The sequence below is a fragment of the Melospiza georgiana genome, chromosome 2, assembly GCF_028018845.1.
Source record: "Melospiza georgiana isolate bMelGeo1 chromosome 2, bMelGeo1.pri, whole genome shotgun sequence".
Lineage (NCBI taxonomy): Eukaryota > Metazoa > Chordata > Aves > Passeriformes > Passerellidae > Melospiza > Melospiza georgiana.
In genome coordinates this window covers 1,099,577-1,118,139 of record NC_080431.1, presented here as the reverse complement: position 1 = coordinate 1,118,139, position 18,563 = coordinate 1,099,577, and the positions used below count along the sequence as shown (strand labels likewise).

Here is an 18,563-nt window from a genome sequence, read left to right as displayed (position 1 = left end):
AGGAAACGAGCCATCAGCCAGGACAAATTCCCCAGCTGGCTTTTGATGGATCACAAGACAAACAGATCCCTACAAAGAGAGGCTGAAATGGTTTTACAGGGCCTGGTACCCCTGGCCTCAGCCCTGCCCTGTCCTGCCCCGCTCACACAGCCCGAGAAAAACCCCTTCAGGTGGGCACACAGGATTTGGGGATGCAGAGTGGTTGTGACAAAACCCAAGCACCAAGAGAGCACTTCAGTATCTGGGCGGAAAAGGGGGGAAAAGCAACATTGTTCATGCGAGTGATTTGATGTTTATCTTCCAGCAAACAAGCTGAGACACACCTTAAGATTGACGCCTTTTACTTTCTGAAACAGTCTGAAAGAGGGACTAGGGAAGGAGGGACAGGACACGGGGAATGGCTTCCTAGGGCCAGAGGGCAGGGCTGGATGGGATATTGAACAGGAATTGTTCCCTCCGAGGGTGGAAAAGCCCTGGCACAGAGCAGCTCTGGCTGTCCCTGGATCCCTGCAGTGTGCCAGCCAGGCTGGATAGGGTTGGAGCAGCCTGGGACAGTGAAAGGTCCCTGCCATGGCAGAGGATTGGAACTGGATGAGCTTTAAGGTCCCTTCCAACCCAAACCATTCTGGGTTCTGTGGGAACACCTGTCAGATCCACCCTGCTGCCGACATCCCAGCCTGCTCCGGGAGAAATCTGGTGCTTTTCTCAGGAATTCATCAGGTGGGAAGCTGTTCTATGGACACAAACACTTGTGCACCCCACTCTGTGTTAATCTGAATTCCAGTTTCCAAGGGGAGCTTGACATTAGTTCCTCGTACACATCGCCGCTGAAATGTATCATTCTTTGTTTGTTACACAATAAAAAATTAAACAGACTCTCAAATTACTCATTAGATGCCATTACTTAAATAAGTGTGCACAGAAGCAGTGGCCAAAATAAAGGAGGTCTAATTTTAATGAAAAGACAGCAGTGTACAACTGATATTTGACCAAGCAGGGTGCAGAAATTTCTTTCAGGAGAACAAAAGCATTACTTAAAAAAAACCCCAAAACTTTATAATCAAATGTTTTAAATCAGCAAGCTGGGATTCTTGACTTAAATACAAATAAAATCAGCAATAGATTTAAAAAATAGATTTAAAACCAGAAGTAGCTACATGAAATTACCATTTCTTCTCCTGGCAGACAAAGCTCCAGGATCCTCTTTAGCAAAAAATAGGAAATTTTTAGAGAAATTGAGTATTTAAAATAAATTATACCTATTGCAGCCCTTCCTCATACAAAATACAATAATAATCCAAAATATTGTTTAAGGAAAGCAATAAAAGGAAGGCAAAAGCTACCTTAAATAGGATGGTAAATGGTAAAATCCAGCTCTCCCACCCTTCCCCACCAGCAATGCAGTCACACACAGGCTGGGGCTAAACACAGGAATACAACAGGAAAAATTGAACTGGGTGTAACAACAACAAACAGAATGGAAATGGAATCCATTCAGATCCTCCCTCCCACTATCACATTCCTTGCATGATGACTGTTGAAGAGGCATAAATTCAAAATGCAAACATGCAGAAGATAAAAGGTGTTGGTTCATTGCCACTCTGCCTTTGTAGGGCTGTGTGAGGCACTTGAGGAGTTCAGAGCATGATAAAAACCAGCTTTTTTTTCAGCTCTCACCATTATTTTGAGTGGCACCAATGCCAAACCCCAGAGCTGCAAGGGATTCTGTGCCATATAATCAACCCCTGCAAAATTTCGATCCAAGAAGCCTAGAAACAGCCTTGCAAGGGAAATATCAATAATTCCTTTCCAGGGACTGGGAAAACAAAAATCCAGACAAAGCACAGATCTTGCTCCAAGTCACACAAGAACTCAGCTCCTGTGTCATGCACAGTCCCCGGCCTTGATGGCAAAGCATCTCTTGCCATCTCTTCCCCTTAAATCTAAAAAAAATACCTTGGCACGCTGCAAAAGAGTTCATTTCCAAGAGAGCAAAACATAACTTTGCCTTTGACAACTGTTTTTCAGACTGAAATATCCTCCTGAACAAGAGAATTTCCCATCCTGGAAAGGTGTGAAAGCTCTCCAGCTTTCCCTTGCCAAGTTTTAATCAGTGTACTCCAGGACTAACTTCCCAAGCCCAGAAAATGGGAAGGTTTTGGGTTTTCCCAGTCCCACAGTGAGTGCTGCTGAGGGATGAATAAAACAGGTCAGTTCCACTGTGGATCTGCAGCATTCCAGCAGCTCCATTCATAATTCATGGTTTTGACACATCTACCTGCTGCTTGGGAAAGATGAGCACACACAAACATGACATGGGCAGAGCTTTTTCCTTCTTTCACTCTCCCAACAGAAAAAAAAAATAAAATAAAAAAAAAAGGAATAGGCTGAAGAAGCAGAGTAGGGATTAATCCCAGAAGAATAAATTTATTGCTTCCACACAAGCCCCTGGCTGTCCAGGAGCACATGTGTACACTCACAGAAAGCAAGTCTTACATATTATTTTCTAAAGTTCAACATGGTCGTTTACCTTTGTAATTATCAGTTTGAAACTGCAGGGAAAGAGACATCCCTGGGAAATGGGACAGACCCCTGGGAAATGGGATAGACCCCTGGGAAATGGACAGACATCCCTGGGAAATGGACAGACATCCCTGGGAAATGGGATAGACCCCTGGGAAATGGACAGACATCCCTGGGAAATGGACAGACATCCCTGGGAAATGGGACAGACATCTCTGGGAAATGGACAGACATCCCTGGGAAATGGACAGACATCCCTGGGAAATGGGACAGACATCCCTGGGAAATGGACAGACATCCCTGGGAAATGTAAACAGCCAAGATGTTTAGGTGGTTCCAAACTGAATGTTGTCAAAGGTGGAAAATTTCGTAAATCTGCTAAGTGGGGGGAATTGAAATGGGAAAGTGTTTAATTTATACAGTCCCAGAATGGCTTGGGTGGGAAGGGACCTTAAAGATCACCCAGCTCCAAGCCCTGCCATGGCAGGGACACCTTCCACCAGGTCAGGTTGTCCCAGTCCCTGCCCAGCCTGGCCTTGGGCACTGCCAGGGATCCAGGGCAGCCACAGCTGCTCTGGGCACTCTCACAGGGAACAATTCCCAATTCCCAATCTCCCATCCATCCCTGCCCTCTGGCACTGGGAGCCATTCCCTTGTCCTGTCCCTCCATCCTTGTCCCCAGTCCCTCTGCAGCTCTCCTGGAGCCCCTTCAGGCCCTGCCAGGGCTCTGAGCTCTCCCTGGAGCTTCTCCTCTCCAGGTGAGCACCCCCAGCCCTCAGAGCATCCCCATGGCCTCCTCTGGGCTCTCTCCAGCAGCTCCAGGTGCTGCTGCAGTGTCCCCAGGGCTGCAGGTGGGCTCTCACCAGGGCTCAGGGACACAATCCCCTCAGCCCAGGGCAGGCAGGTTTCCAGGTGCCGGTACCCATGGGCAGTGCTTGCCCAGCTTTTCACCCCTCAGCACCCCGAATCCTGTGTGGCTCACGCTGAATGAATGCCATGGGGGCTCCTGTCCCCTGAGGGGGCACCGAGGCTGTCAGCACACGGTGACACGCTGGGGTCACGGCGTGGAGCGCTCCAGCGCGTGCAGCGTCACGCTTTCAGCTCGTCTGCAATTAAGACCATTTCATTGTCTCATCAGGTTCCCTGTGATACCCAATTAAGTAATAACACAAGGAAAGTGCTCTTAATTAATGAGGAAAATGCTCTACAAGCTAGACACAGGTGTGTGTGTATCTCAAGCAGGGCCTGAAACAGTTGAACAGATCATTTAATCTTTATTAAAAAAATCCCCACTCAAATTTGTATCTAATTACCTCAATGGCAGGAATCTTCCTGATTTCTTCTAAGGGGGTCAAATTTCTTTCCAATATTCAACAACCAAGTGGTTTATAAAAGACTCAAATTAAAACTGACACTTGGAGTGCAGGAGTGATCACAATTTACACACGGTTATTCTGGGTTTAAACCACCTTTCTCCTCGCAGTGTTTTTACAAAATCAATCTCCTCTATTGATATGGAATTCATGTTTATTCCTATACCAGCTCTGCCATTTGGGTTGAGCTAAATGAAAGCCCATCCCCACTGTTAGTTTAGTCAGGGCAACATTTTTAAAAGAAAGATACTGGAAAAAGGCAGAATATCATTCTAAGTGTTAAAGTCCTAAATTCTGACTTGAGGAGCAGGAATTGCAAGGAGCATTATTTGCAGGGAGTGAGGCACATGAAAATCTGTCCTTGCCTTTCTCCCCAGATCCTCAGGCACACCTTCCCTGGGAGAGCAGCCTTCCTCCTCTTCAGCTCTTTCCTCCCTGGATAGCAGAAGGAACCAGCTTTCTAGAAACTCAAATCTTATTCACAGCACAATGAAAGCCTTTGATTTTTAAAAAATACTGTAAAAAAATTTCAAAGTACCTATCCAGGCTACAGCAGCCTGTCCAAAATCTTCTACAGCAGATCCCTATGGGGAAAGGTTGATAAAGAGGACAGAGCTGTCAACCTGTACTTTCATAACCTCCCACCCTAGTTTTTCATCACAAGGTTCTTCCCTAAGCTCTGCATTTCTTCCTTCAGCCGCTCATTTTCAGCTCTTGAAAGTTTTGGTACAAAGGAGGCACAGAGACAATTTCTTCCCTTTGATCAATCACGTCCCACTGTTCAGAAAACAGGCTCCAAACCATTAATCTTGCTTATGTTACCCAAACGCTTGCTAGGATCTCATCTCTCCTATCATTTATTTAGCACTGAGCCCCCTGACAATACATCTGAGGTATTCTTAGATCTCTTCAAACATCAGCCAGGCCAGGATGGCGAGGCACAGCTGGCAGGGATGAGTGTGAGATGCAGACAAAGGCTGAGCAGTGCACGTGGCACTGCTGGAAATGCCAGGGACAGTGCCCAGGGAGCACAGGGATCACCTGGACATGTCCAGGCACCACAGATACCACCTGGAGCCACAGCATTCCAGCAGAGGCTTTGTCTTGCTGCTCAGAGCATTCTTGCTGCACTGTTTCACCTGGTGCTGGCACCCACTGAAACTCCATTTTATACAGTTCCCTAAATTAGGATGCAGTGGCCAGAGGTGATTGATTTGGGGAGAATCAATTAATAATAAATAATAATTGCAGAGTAATTATAGGGGTAGTGCAGTGCATCAGTCCCTCCCTTAACTGCTCCTGTGTGAGACCCACCAGACAATGACCACACTGCCAGCCAGCCCAGGCTCCCACAGGTATTTTACAACTTTGAGACATCCTCCCATATAATGAGGCAGCTGGGGAGCAAAGGAGGTTCAGTGGGAGGTTTAGATGGGATATTGTGAATATTCCACTCTGGAAAAAGGCCCAGCCCTGGCACAGCTGCCCAGGGCAGTGAGGCCCCATCCCTGGAGGAATTTGAAGCTGTGTGGATGTGGCCCTTGGGGACATGGGGCAGTGGTGGCCCTGGCAGTGCTGAGGAACGGTTGGATTCGATGGGCTTGGAGGGTTTTTCCAACCTCAACAAATCTGTGATTCTATATAGGGGAATACATTTATAATATAAATAGAAATCTTTTTAACCTTCACTCCCAGCAAACCAGTTGCATTCCCATGTTCCCCATGTGCTCCACAACATTTTTGGGCTTGTCTCCAGCTCCAGTTAATTTGGGCTGTATCCCAAACCCACCCTTCCCCCTGTGCCATCCTCCACAGAAATGCTGGACTAGAAGGAGGTGGTGATTTTAATGTCTAATGATTTTAATGAAGTTTGGCCCATGAAATAAAAACTGATGTTCCAATCAGCAAACTCCATCACCCCTGTGCCACAGCCTGGTGCCCTCCTGCAATCCTTTCTGCCTGGGAAGTAAACCCTGGGCACAGTTTCATCATTTAAATGTCACCAGCAACCAACCTAATCGTGACAAGAACATGCCCTGCACTGGTCTGTACAGCTTTAAACAAAAAATGATCAATTTTAGAGATGGGAAGTGCTCTTTTCCTTGGATCTTTCACCCCAAAAGGCAGTTCACCTTTAAAGGGTTCTCCCTTTAAAACTTCCCAGGATGCATGGGAGGGCACTCAGTGCCTGGAATTTTCTCTGGGATGCTCCTGCAGTCAGACTCTGCCTCTGACAAGCCAAGCAGACCCAGCTCTGTGCTTCTCTGTGTGTGTTTTTCTAGTCCTCAGACTATTTCTGTGTTTCTTCCGTTCCCCTACAACTTATCCAGGAGCTATTTCAGGATGCTGAAATGGAAATCATACCCAGGAAAGTCACAAGCACCAAATACAGAAATGAAATTCTGTTCTCTTCTAAATATTTTCTTGTTCATACACCTAGAAACTAAAAAAAAATTTAAAATATTAAATTTAAAATTGCCTTTTTTGTTGCAGCATTGCTGCTGGTGTTTACACCACCTGCTCTGCAATCCCTTTGAGCACCACTGCCCATAAAACAACTTTCTCAGAGCCCCTTTAGGCACTGGAAGGTGCTCTAAGGTCTCCCTGGAGCCTTCTCCTCTCCAGCCTCCCAAAATCCTGTTGCATCCATTGCTGGATCATTGGAACCCTTCTAAAACCCACCCACTTGACAACAAGAACCCATTTTTAATGTGATTAATATAATATTTATTTGCCAACATCCTGCCAATTCTCTCCACCAGAGTATCACTTGGTTCTAAAATGCCTCCCAGGTCAGAATTTAAACAAGAGCTTCCCTGGATCCATCCCAGAGGTTCCAGCAGGACCAGGGTGAGTTCTCAGTGCTGCTGCTCTCCTCTGAGCCACTTAATTGGAAACAGTAATTTAAGCACAGGCAACTCAATTTGATTTAATTTCCTAGTGATGACAAAAACTAGCTACCTATTTAGGCATTATTAACTTCAAATCAAGTTGAAATTAACTTGGCTCTAAGTAGGAGGCAGATCTGCTCTAGCAGGACTGAGTTCAAACCTTTAAGCACCCCTTTACTCATTGGGGTCTGGCTGTCTCTGGGTGTTCTTTCATTTTTAAGAGATGTTTATTGTAGACAGAATCCTGAGTGGGTAAATTGAAATCAGTAACCTTTGGAAAATGGATTTCCACAACATTCCTGATTTATGGATTTATAGAGACACAAGTTTTGAGATACTGAATAACCCAAAGTGAAAATCCACATGAGAACACAATGGTGTCTTTAACCTCCAGTGATGGCTTCTCACCCATTCTGTATTCAGACTGTATTCAGAAATAAAGCCCAGATAATCTGGGATGATGGACATGAAACAAAATCTTTTAATTTTCCTCTTTATTTTAGCATGTGAGAACAGAATTGTGAGAGTTTGCTAATAATGTGCATTATGGACACAGTGCCAAGCAGGAATAAATTATCCCTGTGTGGAAGAATCCCTCTAAGATGAAACACTGAAGGAAAAGCAATTTTAATGGATCAGCTCGATTTTTCAAGGCATTTTGGGAAACAAAACTGGCTTTAAAAATAATGCACCTACACACATTTTTCTTCTGAAATTAGAGTGACACAGTTATCTTGAAACAAAACTATTTTTAAAGGCTTCCAGCTCTCTTCATTCCCTGGGTTATCTGATAACACCCTGCCTTCGCTTCCCAGCGTTAATTGGGTTTGTTCCTGCACTCCTGTGTGCTGCCTACAAACACAAAAACGAACCAAATCAGGCAGAAGGCATCAGGGTTAATTATAATCAGCACCGAAATCTCGAGTGCTATTTGTGGCAGCAGTGGATTTTTATCTGCTCTCCGAGTAGGAGCCACTCAGTAAAACAAACACAGAAGGGAGCTCAGGAACTGTGTCCCCACGGATTCAGGTGCTTTTCGGGAAGGTTTTAAAAGCAGTCTCTGAATCCTCTGTGCAGAGTCTCTGTTTGCCCAATTTGGGTTTTTTTTTTTTTACTCCATCCAGCTACTTGAAATGAATGTGAAATGCCTGGGGGTTTTATAACCCCTCATGCTGCTGATCCTTCCCACTGTTAGGGCTCTGGCAGGAAACACAACTCCCAGCAAAGCGCTCCAATTAAAGCAGATTTCCGCTCCCAGCACCAGGAATAGACTCTGGATACTCCCCAGTAACTCTGAAATGGAAACTCCCATTCGGTTATTTCAATGTAAAAAGATTTGCAGACAGCACTGATACCCAGCGAAGCATCTTCATGAGAACACAGCTCAAGTAAATTTAATATCTGGGGTTTTTTCTGCTCTCTCTTTACCTAATGGCAATATCCCTAAAAGTACAGCAGCTCCTGGTGTCTACCTTGAGGCAAGAAAAGGAACACTGCCCTGTTTTCTCCTCCCTCCATGTTCCTGGAATCTGGTATCTCCAGAGGGCAGGAGGAAACCAAAAGGCAAAAAATAAGAGATTGTTTTACCCAATGCTCTTCCCACTATGTTTGGGTAAATATAAACACCCACAGAAAGCAAGAAATATGAAAAAAAATCATAAGAAGATAAAAATCATAGAAAGGTCAGGTAAAAGCTAACCTAAAGTGAAGGCACAACTTCCTGCAGGAAGAAAACTCCATGACCCACAAGCCCCATGGCTTATCCTGATAGCCAGAAAATCCTGATAACACCAAGAGAAACATATTCCAGAATGAGCTCCCTCCCTGCCCCAGGAGAGAACTCTGCTGAGGTCCTTTCAGATTTAAAAACAAGATTGTCAAGGAAGCAAAGCCCAGCTAATCCTGGCTGCCAGCACAGTCCTGGAGAGAGAGGTCTCACACGCAGAGAAGATTCAAATCGAGATTATTTGCACAGATCAAAGGCCTCAAGTGCAAACCTGAGCAAGGGTGACACCAGAGCTGTCCCCACAGCCCTGATGTCACACAGACACGTTTCCATGTGGCAGGGATCAACTGGCTCTGAAACCTGTCTAAGACCTTAAATAAAGGAGCCCAAGCACAACCTTCCCATTCCTGCACGTGGCAGAGAAAGGGGGGAATTTGTCACTGCAGCACCCTCCAATATTTAATTTATCTCTCTCTGCAAGTACAGACATTGCCAACCCTTTTTGCCCCATTCCAAATGGGAAACTGAGGCGCTGCCTATGCAGTTTGGAACCTGGAGGGAAATTTGGGGCATGGAAAGAAGCAGGTGCCAGTCTTCCAACATTGGATCACAAGAGCATTGTTCATCCCCAGCAAATTATGAGCCACAATACAAAAAGTTGGAAATTTGGGTTTTCTGGCAGGGAGATCTCCCCTGAATTAAGAAGTCGAGCCTGGGGCTGAAATTTCATCCCAAAAAAATCCTCACTGAAGACAATTCTGTTATGTGGAATTTGGTTAGAGCCTGAAACTCTGGCCACAAACAGAGGGGAAAAAGACAAACATGGGGCTTTGTGTCGGGAGAAGGGGAAAATACACAAGCTGCAGGGAACAGGATGGAACACTTGAGTCAAGTGCCAGGAACGTCAGTGAAGAGCATCAGGGAAACAGGAGAAAGTCAAGGACATCCAGGGAAACACCCATGGTGAAAGTCACACCAAACTCCACGTGTGGATTCAGTGCTGGCAGGGAAAAACGAGCTTGGATTAGGGAGAAAAATGGTTTCCTGCTGCTTTCTCCAGGCTGTGCTCAGAAATCCAGCCTCTGCAAACCTGCTTTGTGGATCAGCACCGTGGCCTCCAAGGAATTCTGCCTGCCATGGGTTTCCTCTTCAACGCTGGCTGATCACTGTGGCCAGGAGAAGGAGCCAGGCAGGTGAGCAGAGAGCTCCAGGGAAAGCCCAAGCCAAGGTTTGGCAATCTCCACACTGTGCCATGCCAGGAGCTGCCTCCCAGAGCAGCAGGAACCTGCTCCCAAGCAGGACAGAGGCTGGTGCCGAGCCTGGAGCTCAGGGAGAGGCAGGAACTGCCAGCTGCAAGTTCCTCTTGCAGGCCAGCGCCTCCAGATGCAATGCTGCCTGCCCCATGCTGCACCCACGGGCTCCTTGCACCTGGATCCCCGAGCTAAAGGACGCAAGGGAAAGCCCCAAAAAATCCTGGAACTGAACAGGGATGCACGAGGGATGAGAGAATGCTTGGGTTGGAGTGATGGAACAATACTGGAGGGAAGGGAGAGAGCACAAATTGCAGAGCCAGCACCTTCCCAACTAATAAGACACCTTCCCAGATGAAACTGCTGATGCATCCAGGAAAGGCACAGCTGAACACAGGAGAAGGACACTTAGAGGAGGAAATGAGGCACAAGGTCAGACAAAAAAAAAAAAAAAAAAAAAAAAAAAAGAATTTTCTGAAATTTCTGTTGCTATATATGGATGTAGGGAGTCTGGATAACAAGCAGGAACAAATGAAATCCTGGCCAGCAGGAAAGAAAAAAATGAGCATGTGACTGGACTTGAAAATGATTAGTGCCTGTTCAGATGTGAAAGGAAGAGATGGCTGCAATGCATCCCTGGAAAAAGGTGGGAAGGCTCACCTCTCTGACAGCTATCAACACTGCAGGAAAACTGCATTTCCAGGGCAGAAACTTGCTGTGTTTCAATGGGTGAAGCTCTGGGAACCACCAAGACAGGTGAGTTCATACTGGGGAAAAAACCCATGCGGCGTTTGGGAGGGGGCAGGAGGGATACAGAAACTCTCATGCAGCAAGTAATTACAAGAGATTAGCTTCCCTAAATGATGGGTGACAATTTGTAACACCAAGTAACTGATTTGGGCCTTGTTACAAGCAATAAAGCTGCAGGAATCACCGGACTGGAAGCCTTGACAGAGCAGGAAAAGAACAGACTTGTATTTAAATGTGTCTCAGTTTAGTAATTCAATCAGGATTGCAAAATGTTCTTGATTTCAATAATTGATTTCAACCTGTATGACATTTGTGCTTTTCAGTTATCATCTTAACAAAATATCAACATAATCACAGGCTCACAGAATCATCTGGGTTGGAAAAGACCTTTAAGATATTGTGAGTCCAACTGCAATGAAAACTGGCATCACCTGATTTTCCACAAATGCAACACAGCAGAGGGAAAATGAGGGAATTTGCATATAGATGATCCACTCACTGAGTTTCAAAGTGCTTTTGGGATCAGAAAGGAAACAGCTCCAGAGTGAAGTTTGGAAAAGCTTCTGGGGCAAATCAGAGATTGAACTCCCCTCACCATCAATGGGAGGACACCAGAAAGATGATTTAACAATTTACATAAAAGTAATTACAGGACACAGCCAAAATGAAACCACATGCGTGAGTCAGGACCAAACTGTGCCAAACCAAAAGAGCCTGGTGAAACCCAATAATGACAAATGTAAGGGCAGGGTACATTGTGCAAGTGGAGAGGTCCCAACTGGGCTGATGGACAGGAGAAAACAACCCTGAGGGGATATTGGATCACAAGGAAAATGTTAACAATACAGTGGAATTGCCAAAAAAAAAAAGAAAAATTAAAAAAAAAGGCAGTTCAGATTGTTTTAAGAGTGCCATGTGGAAAGCAGCATTATTTTGTTTTATACAATGCTGACAAGGCCACGCAGTGCCAAGTCTGAGGAGAGAGAGAAGTAAACACACCAGAGTACAGAGGAAAGCTGAGGGAATAATGAAGGGATTTGGATACAAACTGATCCATAAGAACACAGTAAAGGGCTGTGCCAGCCCAGGAACACAAACTGGAGGAGGATGTGACACGCTCCCATCAGGGACAGCAGAAACAAGGGGATGGCTTATAAATAAATAAATTAAATAGCAAATAAATGAATAAAAAGCAAAGCATCTTCATTTCCCAGAGATCTCAGCATCCCAGGATGGCTTGGGCTGGAAGGGACCTGAAAGATCACCCAATTCCACACCTGCCATGGGCAGGGACACCTTCCACCATCCCAGGCTGCTCCAAGCCCTGTCCAGCCTGGCCTGGAAAAATTCCAGGGGTGCAGGGACAGCCACAGCTGCTCTGGGCACCTGTGCCAGGGCTGCCCACCCTGGCAGCCAAGAATTGCTTCCTAAAAGATCTAGGATACTGGGAAAGCTTTTAACCAAATTGTTAAGGGTTCGCTGCCAGCTTCCCGAGCCGGCTGGCACCTCTGAGACTGGGAGACTTTAAGGGAAAATTAGAAATGCATTTGTTAAGGATGCTCTAGGGACACTTGAGCTTGCCTGGAGGAGTGAATGGACTGGAAGGTATCCCGAGGTCTCCACCAGCTCTGCTTTCCACTGTGGAATGATGCCCCAAAGCCCAGGATGTTCAACCATGGAGTCCTCCACTATTCCAGAGACCACACGGGCTCACTTGCAGTATTTTTCTGAACACAGGAGAAAATCTGGAAGTCAAACATTTCTAACACAACTGCATCAGGAGAGGGCAAAATGACTCAAGTAAACACCACCCTGTTTGCCAGACACGAGCTCTGGACAAAACAAAAACAAGGGCAAACTGAATCAGGCTGGGTCTGGGCTTTAAAGAACAGGAGTGAAATCAGCGAGAGCCAAGCCAATGTTATGGAAAATAGGGATTGTCAAGCAAAGCTGAGGAGATCCGTGGTGCTAAAGGTGAGTGCTGCAGGGTGACAGGCAATCTTTTGAGACGACATCCCCGCTAAAAAATGACCACTGTGTGTGTCAGCACAGCAGTGAGCAGGCTCAGGGCTGGCCCAGGGACAGAGGAGCAACAGCAGCACTGGTGGAAAATCCCCGGCCAAGGGAGCTGCAGCGGGGCTCTGCTGGGCCCCTCGGAGCCCAGAACCATCCCAGATCCCCTGGAATGCAGGGAACAAGGTGGGAAGGCCAGAGCCCCTCAGACAGAACCTGCCCAGCGCTCCCAGGCAGCGCCCCCAGTTTGAGTGCACCACAACCAAAGAGCACTCGACAGTGGAATTAAGAGTTCCCCCAAAAGGGAAAGGTTATTTGCTACCAAAGGACCTGCATTTAGACAACAACTGGCCTTTGGAAGCAATAGTTAGACATTAATTGAAGTGCCACCATGGGCAGGGTGAGGGATGAGGCAGCCACCACCTCCCTGGGCAATCGGCCGTGCCAGCATTTACACCCATAAACTTTCCCTTGTTTTGTCCTTCTCCCCATGCCCAGTTCTGCCACGCTTGCTGCAGGTGTGCCACCCTTCAGGAACCCCCCAGGAACCCACCCTGTCCCTGGCACCTGCTCCAGCAGCAGCAGCAGCAGCACAGCTTCCCTGGAAAGCAGAACCACGCGGGCTGGATGCTGCTCCATCGTGTTTGCTTTGCCAAGGGATCCAATTTTAAACACTTCTTATACAAAGGAATATTTCCTTGAGCTCCCAGATCCATACTAAAAGACTCAGCTATCCCAGAAAGTTCAACAGCTGGGATTTGGTAGAGAAAAAGAACCCAGCTCTCCAATTTATGGCACTGCATTGTAAGGCTTGAAAACTTGTGCTGCGAATGCAAGGCAATACAAGAGCAAACTGGAAAATATGTGGAAAGCCATAATTTTGTAAAAGCCATTAAAAGTCTCATTAAGTGACACCATACACAGAAAGCTGAAGAAAATGATTTGTAGAATAAACTGCTACAGATCCAAATGTTTACACAGGGACCTATTCCAAAGTAATTGCATTTTAAATGCTCGTGAGCTTCACACAAAATGCTTTTCAGCAGGGAAAAGCCTCTAGAACCTGTCTGTCCGAGGACTCTTAGAACCTTGTTTAAAATAACCCCAAAAATCCCCTTGTCCATTAAAAAGCGAGTTATTATTGGCTAGAAATCCAGGTATACAGAACTGAAAGGAAAATTAAGAAAAAGAAGGCCATGCTCAAAACTTGTCCCCAGTCCTCAGGATGTGTTTTGCAAACTCAGGATGGTAAAACCCACTCGTTATCAAATTTAGGGAGCTGCTGTCTAAGGGCAGAGAAAGCAGCAGCTCGAGCACTGGGCTTTAATTTGTGGCAGATAAAGAGCCTGATGCCATAAAAGAGGCAAATCTTTTTTATTAAGCTCTACAGCAAATTAGAAGGAAAAACCCTGCGGACCCCGAGATGTTATGGTCTATTTTAACTTCTGCTGCAGTCTGCAATCTTTATCCATTCTATCAAAGAATTAGACATGCCTAGCAGGCATGATGCCATCTATTCTTTTTTTTTTCTTTTTTTTTTTTTTTGCCAGTTTAGTACTTTTCCTCTCATAAAATACTCTAAGCTTGTCTCCAATAATCCTCCCAAATCTCTAACCCTTGCTGAGACAAGGAAGGCAAAACCCATCAGCCTACAAACACACTTCAGCTTCTGCCTTCCTATTGAGAAATTATTGCACCAACCCCAGTTTCCTGCTCTAAATCCTCATTTTTCCACTCTCCAGTTTTCCACAGGACAAGGAAAGGAAGAGGAGACAGGGTGAAGCACAAATACAAACTAGAAGAGGGGAATGGGGTGTGTTTTATTCAGCTTTTATAAATCCTATGACTGTAATCTCCTGAATGGTTTGCTGGGGAGCGTCAGCAGGCCCACATTTTATTACTCTTTCCTCCCAGAAAGCACAGTCACTTGAAATTCCTGTGCAGTGCTCAGGGTTTTCTGCACATCCATAGTAAACAAAACCCAGAGGAGCTCTGGAAAACGAATCCGAGTCCCACTCACGCTGCAAAAAATCTGTGAGTCTCCGTCATCATCAACAGAAGCTCCTTCCCTACGTGGGTCTTAAAAATAAAGAGCTCCCACAAATTTCAGATCTGCCTTCATGGAATTGCCAAAAAGATGCAAAAGCTGCATCTTTGCTGCCTGGGATGCCAATTGCAGGTCTGGGACTGCTGCCTCACACGCCCATGGCACACCTGTCCTCAGCAAAAGAAAATCCCAGAAATTCCCAACTGTTGCTTCCCAAAACAAACAGAAAACCCCACCTCAAGATTACCCACCCAACAACGCACTGTTAAAGCAGAGCATAACATGGAATATAGACCATAGGCATGTTTGTACATTGATTTTACACTGATTTTACTGTCTCTCTGCCCAGGTGGGCAGGTAGCAAGTGCAATCACATCCTGACTTTCTCCTAAAATCAGGTTTACACAAATTTTACCATTAAAAAGTTCCCCATGTGAGGGTGGGAAGGAGCTGGCACAGGTGCCCAGAGCAGCTGTGGCTGCCCCTGGATCCCTGGCATGTCCAAGGGCAGCTTGGATGGGGCTGGGAGCAGCCTGGGGCAGTGGAAGGTGTCCCTGCCATTGTAAGGGTGATGCTGAATGGGCTTTAAGGTCCCTCCCAACCCAAATCCTCCTGGGATTCCGTGAATTTCCATAAATAAACACAGCCCTGCCACTGACATTTAGGGATTTCAGTGTTTGTGACACAAAAGCAGGAACAAAGTGATTCAGCTGAGTGGAAGGAAAAAGAAAGTGACACAATATAAACAGCTCTGGAGAACTCTGCCTGTCCAGCTGGCATTTGAGTCCCATGGAAATAATTCCTAAAAATTCATCCCCACTTTTAAACAGTGACAGATCAAGAATCAGTATTTTTTTTTTTTTAATTCAGAGATTTAAAAGACCACCAACAGGTAAAAAAGCAGACAGGTGGATTTTATTTGTGGTCACTGAAACAGAAATCTTCATCTGCACGGCACGAGAATCCAGCAGCACCCAGAAGGACCAAGGGGTTGGAATTTGGAAGCAGCAGGAAGAAAATACCACAGAGCATGCCAGGAGCTGTTTCCCAGTCAGTCATTCCACACTGAATATTCCTAGGGACTGCAGGTGAGCAGAGGTGGGTTTTGAGCAGCAAATATTCCTGTGGACTGAATTTTGGCTGAATATTCCTAGGGACTGCAGGTGAGCAGAGGTGGGTTTTGAGCAGCAGGACTGAGCCCAGCAGATGAGGAGGATGAGGGAGGAGGGAGCAGGAGCAGGCAGAGCACGGGGAGAGGCTCTGGAAGCGCAGAGGAAACACAAAGTTCACGGAGCGGAAAGGGAAAGCGGGGCCTCTGCAGATGCCATCAGCCCCAAAGGCAGGGCTGGGGCACAGACGGAGCTCCTGACCCTGCTGAGGGAGCAGAGGGCCCTCAGAGGGAGGAACCAAAGCTGTGCTGCCCTCCTGGCAGCCCAACAGGCGCCCTGCAGAGCTGGGAATGCGCTCGGTGTTCCTGAGGAGCACCTGAGGAGCGGGGTGTGCAGTGCCAGCACACCTGGAGCCAGAGCCAGAGGGGACTCTGGGCATGGCAGGTGGCACCCCGGTGTCCCACTTCCCTGCCAAGCTCCCACGGGCAGGCAGTGCCCTGGATGCCACACGCACCTCCGGGCTGGGCACAGCACAGGATCCAATTCACCCAGCTCAGTTATCATCCCAATTGTGCCTCCAGTGCAGGTACTGCAGCCCTTCCACTGGGCTGCTGCTCCAGAGCATCCTCACTGTGCTCAGAAATGCTTTCAGCACCTCTCTGCCCTGTTCCCTTATCCCCTGGATCATGGGGACCGGGGAAACTTCACTCGATCCAGCACATTTTCACCCCCTGGGCTGTTCCCTGCTGCAGTGCGGGCTCAGCACGGAGTTTGACAGGTGAGCACCAACCAAAGCAGCTCCACAGATTTCTCCCTAAACCACTGTATCCAGGTTATTCCGTGTACATTTTTCTGCAATTCAGGTTTATCGCTCCAAGGAATATTTTCTGAACAAACTCCAAACACATTTTGCTCCCGGTCCTTTTGTTCCAGAGCATATAAATCCACCTATCCTAATACCTGAGAGTGTATTCCCTTTGTGACAGACAGGAATTTTAATCAGCTGAAGAATATACCCCAAACCCCCCAGAACTGGACAATAACATCTGTAATACTTATCCCACCTTCCCTAAAGTAAAGCACAGGGTTTGGGATGGAAAAAATCCTTCTAAAAACCGTCAACATTTGCTTTGGTAAATAAAAAGTTGGGATACACAGCAGGGCAAGTTGGTATTTGCAACTTAGAGGACAAAAGTTAATCAGATTTAACACAAATTTAATGCAAAATACACAATGCTGGCCGATATCAGTCCTTTTAATAACTATGTATGTATAACAAGAATAAATATACACATCATAGTTGTTGTTTGGGTTGTTTTTTTTCAAACAGACTCAACCATAAGGGTCAGGAGAATCCACGAAACAGTTAAAATTCAGAACCAGAAAGAACTGGAGGAAAAAAAAAGAAAATAAGCATTTGGCCTCTTCATACTAATTTCCTTTTTCTTTACATTGCTCAACATCGCTCCTCAATTTGAGTTCTAATCAACAACCACTTCACAGCTCACATTTTATGAAATAATGCAGTTGATGCAATCAAGTCCAGCAAAATGTTTCCCTAAAGATGTTTCCATCATTCACATTCCTTTAAAAAAAAACACACACACACACAAAAAAAAGGCTCTGACTTCCTCCATCACTATTTAGCAGCAAAAATAAACACACCACTGCATCTTAAATCATATTCTGATTAAAACAGAAATAGAATCTTTCTGGGGTTTCTTTCTGCTTAGCACAACATGTCTTTGTCCAGGAGAGGGGGAAAAAAATACCCTCAACCTGCTCATTTTTCTGCACTTGACAATAATGAGCACCAAATAAATAAAATCCAGCCTATGGAAATACAAACCATAACCCAAAATCCCATCACCGTGTGCAGTGAGGGGGTAAAAACGCCCCCAAAAACCCAACCCGGTGCAAACCTCTTTCCGCTAATGAATATTTATTTCATTTCCATACTTCCAGGCTCCCCTGCTTTCTATAAAGGACAGGAACCGAGCTCCTTTTTGGCGTTATTCCCCCACAATATAGCGACGGACTTCGCTGCCCTGAACGCCACAATGCCAACAACAGAGCGTGCGAGCAATCGTTATTAAATAAAGGGGAAGGGGGGGAACAATCCACATTTTCACATAAAAAACCGACCGGAACAGGCATTTTATCCAGGCAGAGAATCTCACCGCCGCCTTGCATTTCCCAACCTGGACGTCCCTGCTTTCATTCCTGTGGATGCTGCGCCGGCATCCCCCCGCTCCGCGCAGCCTTTAACCATTTTATCCCCGTTTCATCCGCTTTTATCCCGTTTTATCCCCGTTTTGTCCCCGTTCCCCCGGCGGGGCTGCGGGACGGGCTCGGCCCGGAGTTGCCGGCGATGTCCCCGCAGCTCCCGGCCCCACGTGCCCCGGGCACGTTCCGGGGGGCTCGCCCGTCCCGGGGGCACCCCCAGCGCGGGCACCCCGTCCGGGGCTCCGGGGGACGGGCCGAGCCTGGAGAGGGGCACAGCCCCGGAACGGGGGACGGGGATCGGGCACAGCGGGTGCGGGGGCAACAGGCTGCGCTGGGGGCACCGCCGCTGGGGCATGGACGGGGGCACACGGCGCGGTCCGGGGATAGGACTGGGGACGCCCGGCAGAGCCCCGGGGAGATGGGGCTCCGCAGGGACACGGCGGCAGCGGCAGCCCCGGGGGACTCGGGGATCAGGGGCTCCCCCCGGCCCGGGCTCCGCTCCGCGCTGCCCCCGCCCGCGGCTGCGGGATGCCGCCCCGCCGCCCCCTCCCTGCGCAGCCCCCTCCATCCCCGCCGTGCCCGCACGCCGCCACCCCGTTCCCGCCGCTGTCACCCGCCGCTGTCCCCCCTCGCCTTCCCCTCGCCTTACCTGCGG

At 47.2% G+C, this 18,563-nt stretch overlaps 1 protein-coding gene across 1 annotated transcript in view; it reads right to left on the bottom strand.

Moving 5' to 3' along the window:
- FAM168A (family with sequence similarity 168 member A) overlaps positions 1-17,905 on the bottom strand; it is a 123,521-nt gene extending 105,616 nt beyond the window's left edge. The window contains exon 1 of the mRNA XM_058045148.1: positions 17,828-17,905. The gene's annotated coding sequence lies outside the window, so the exon portion shown is untranslated. The remainder of the gene's footprint in view (positions 1-17,827) is intronic.
- Positions 17,906-18,563: the final 658 nt, after the last annotated feature.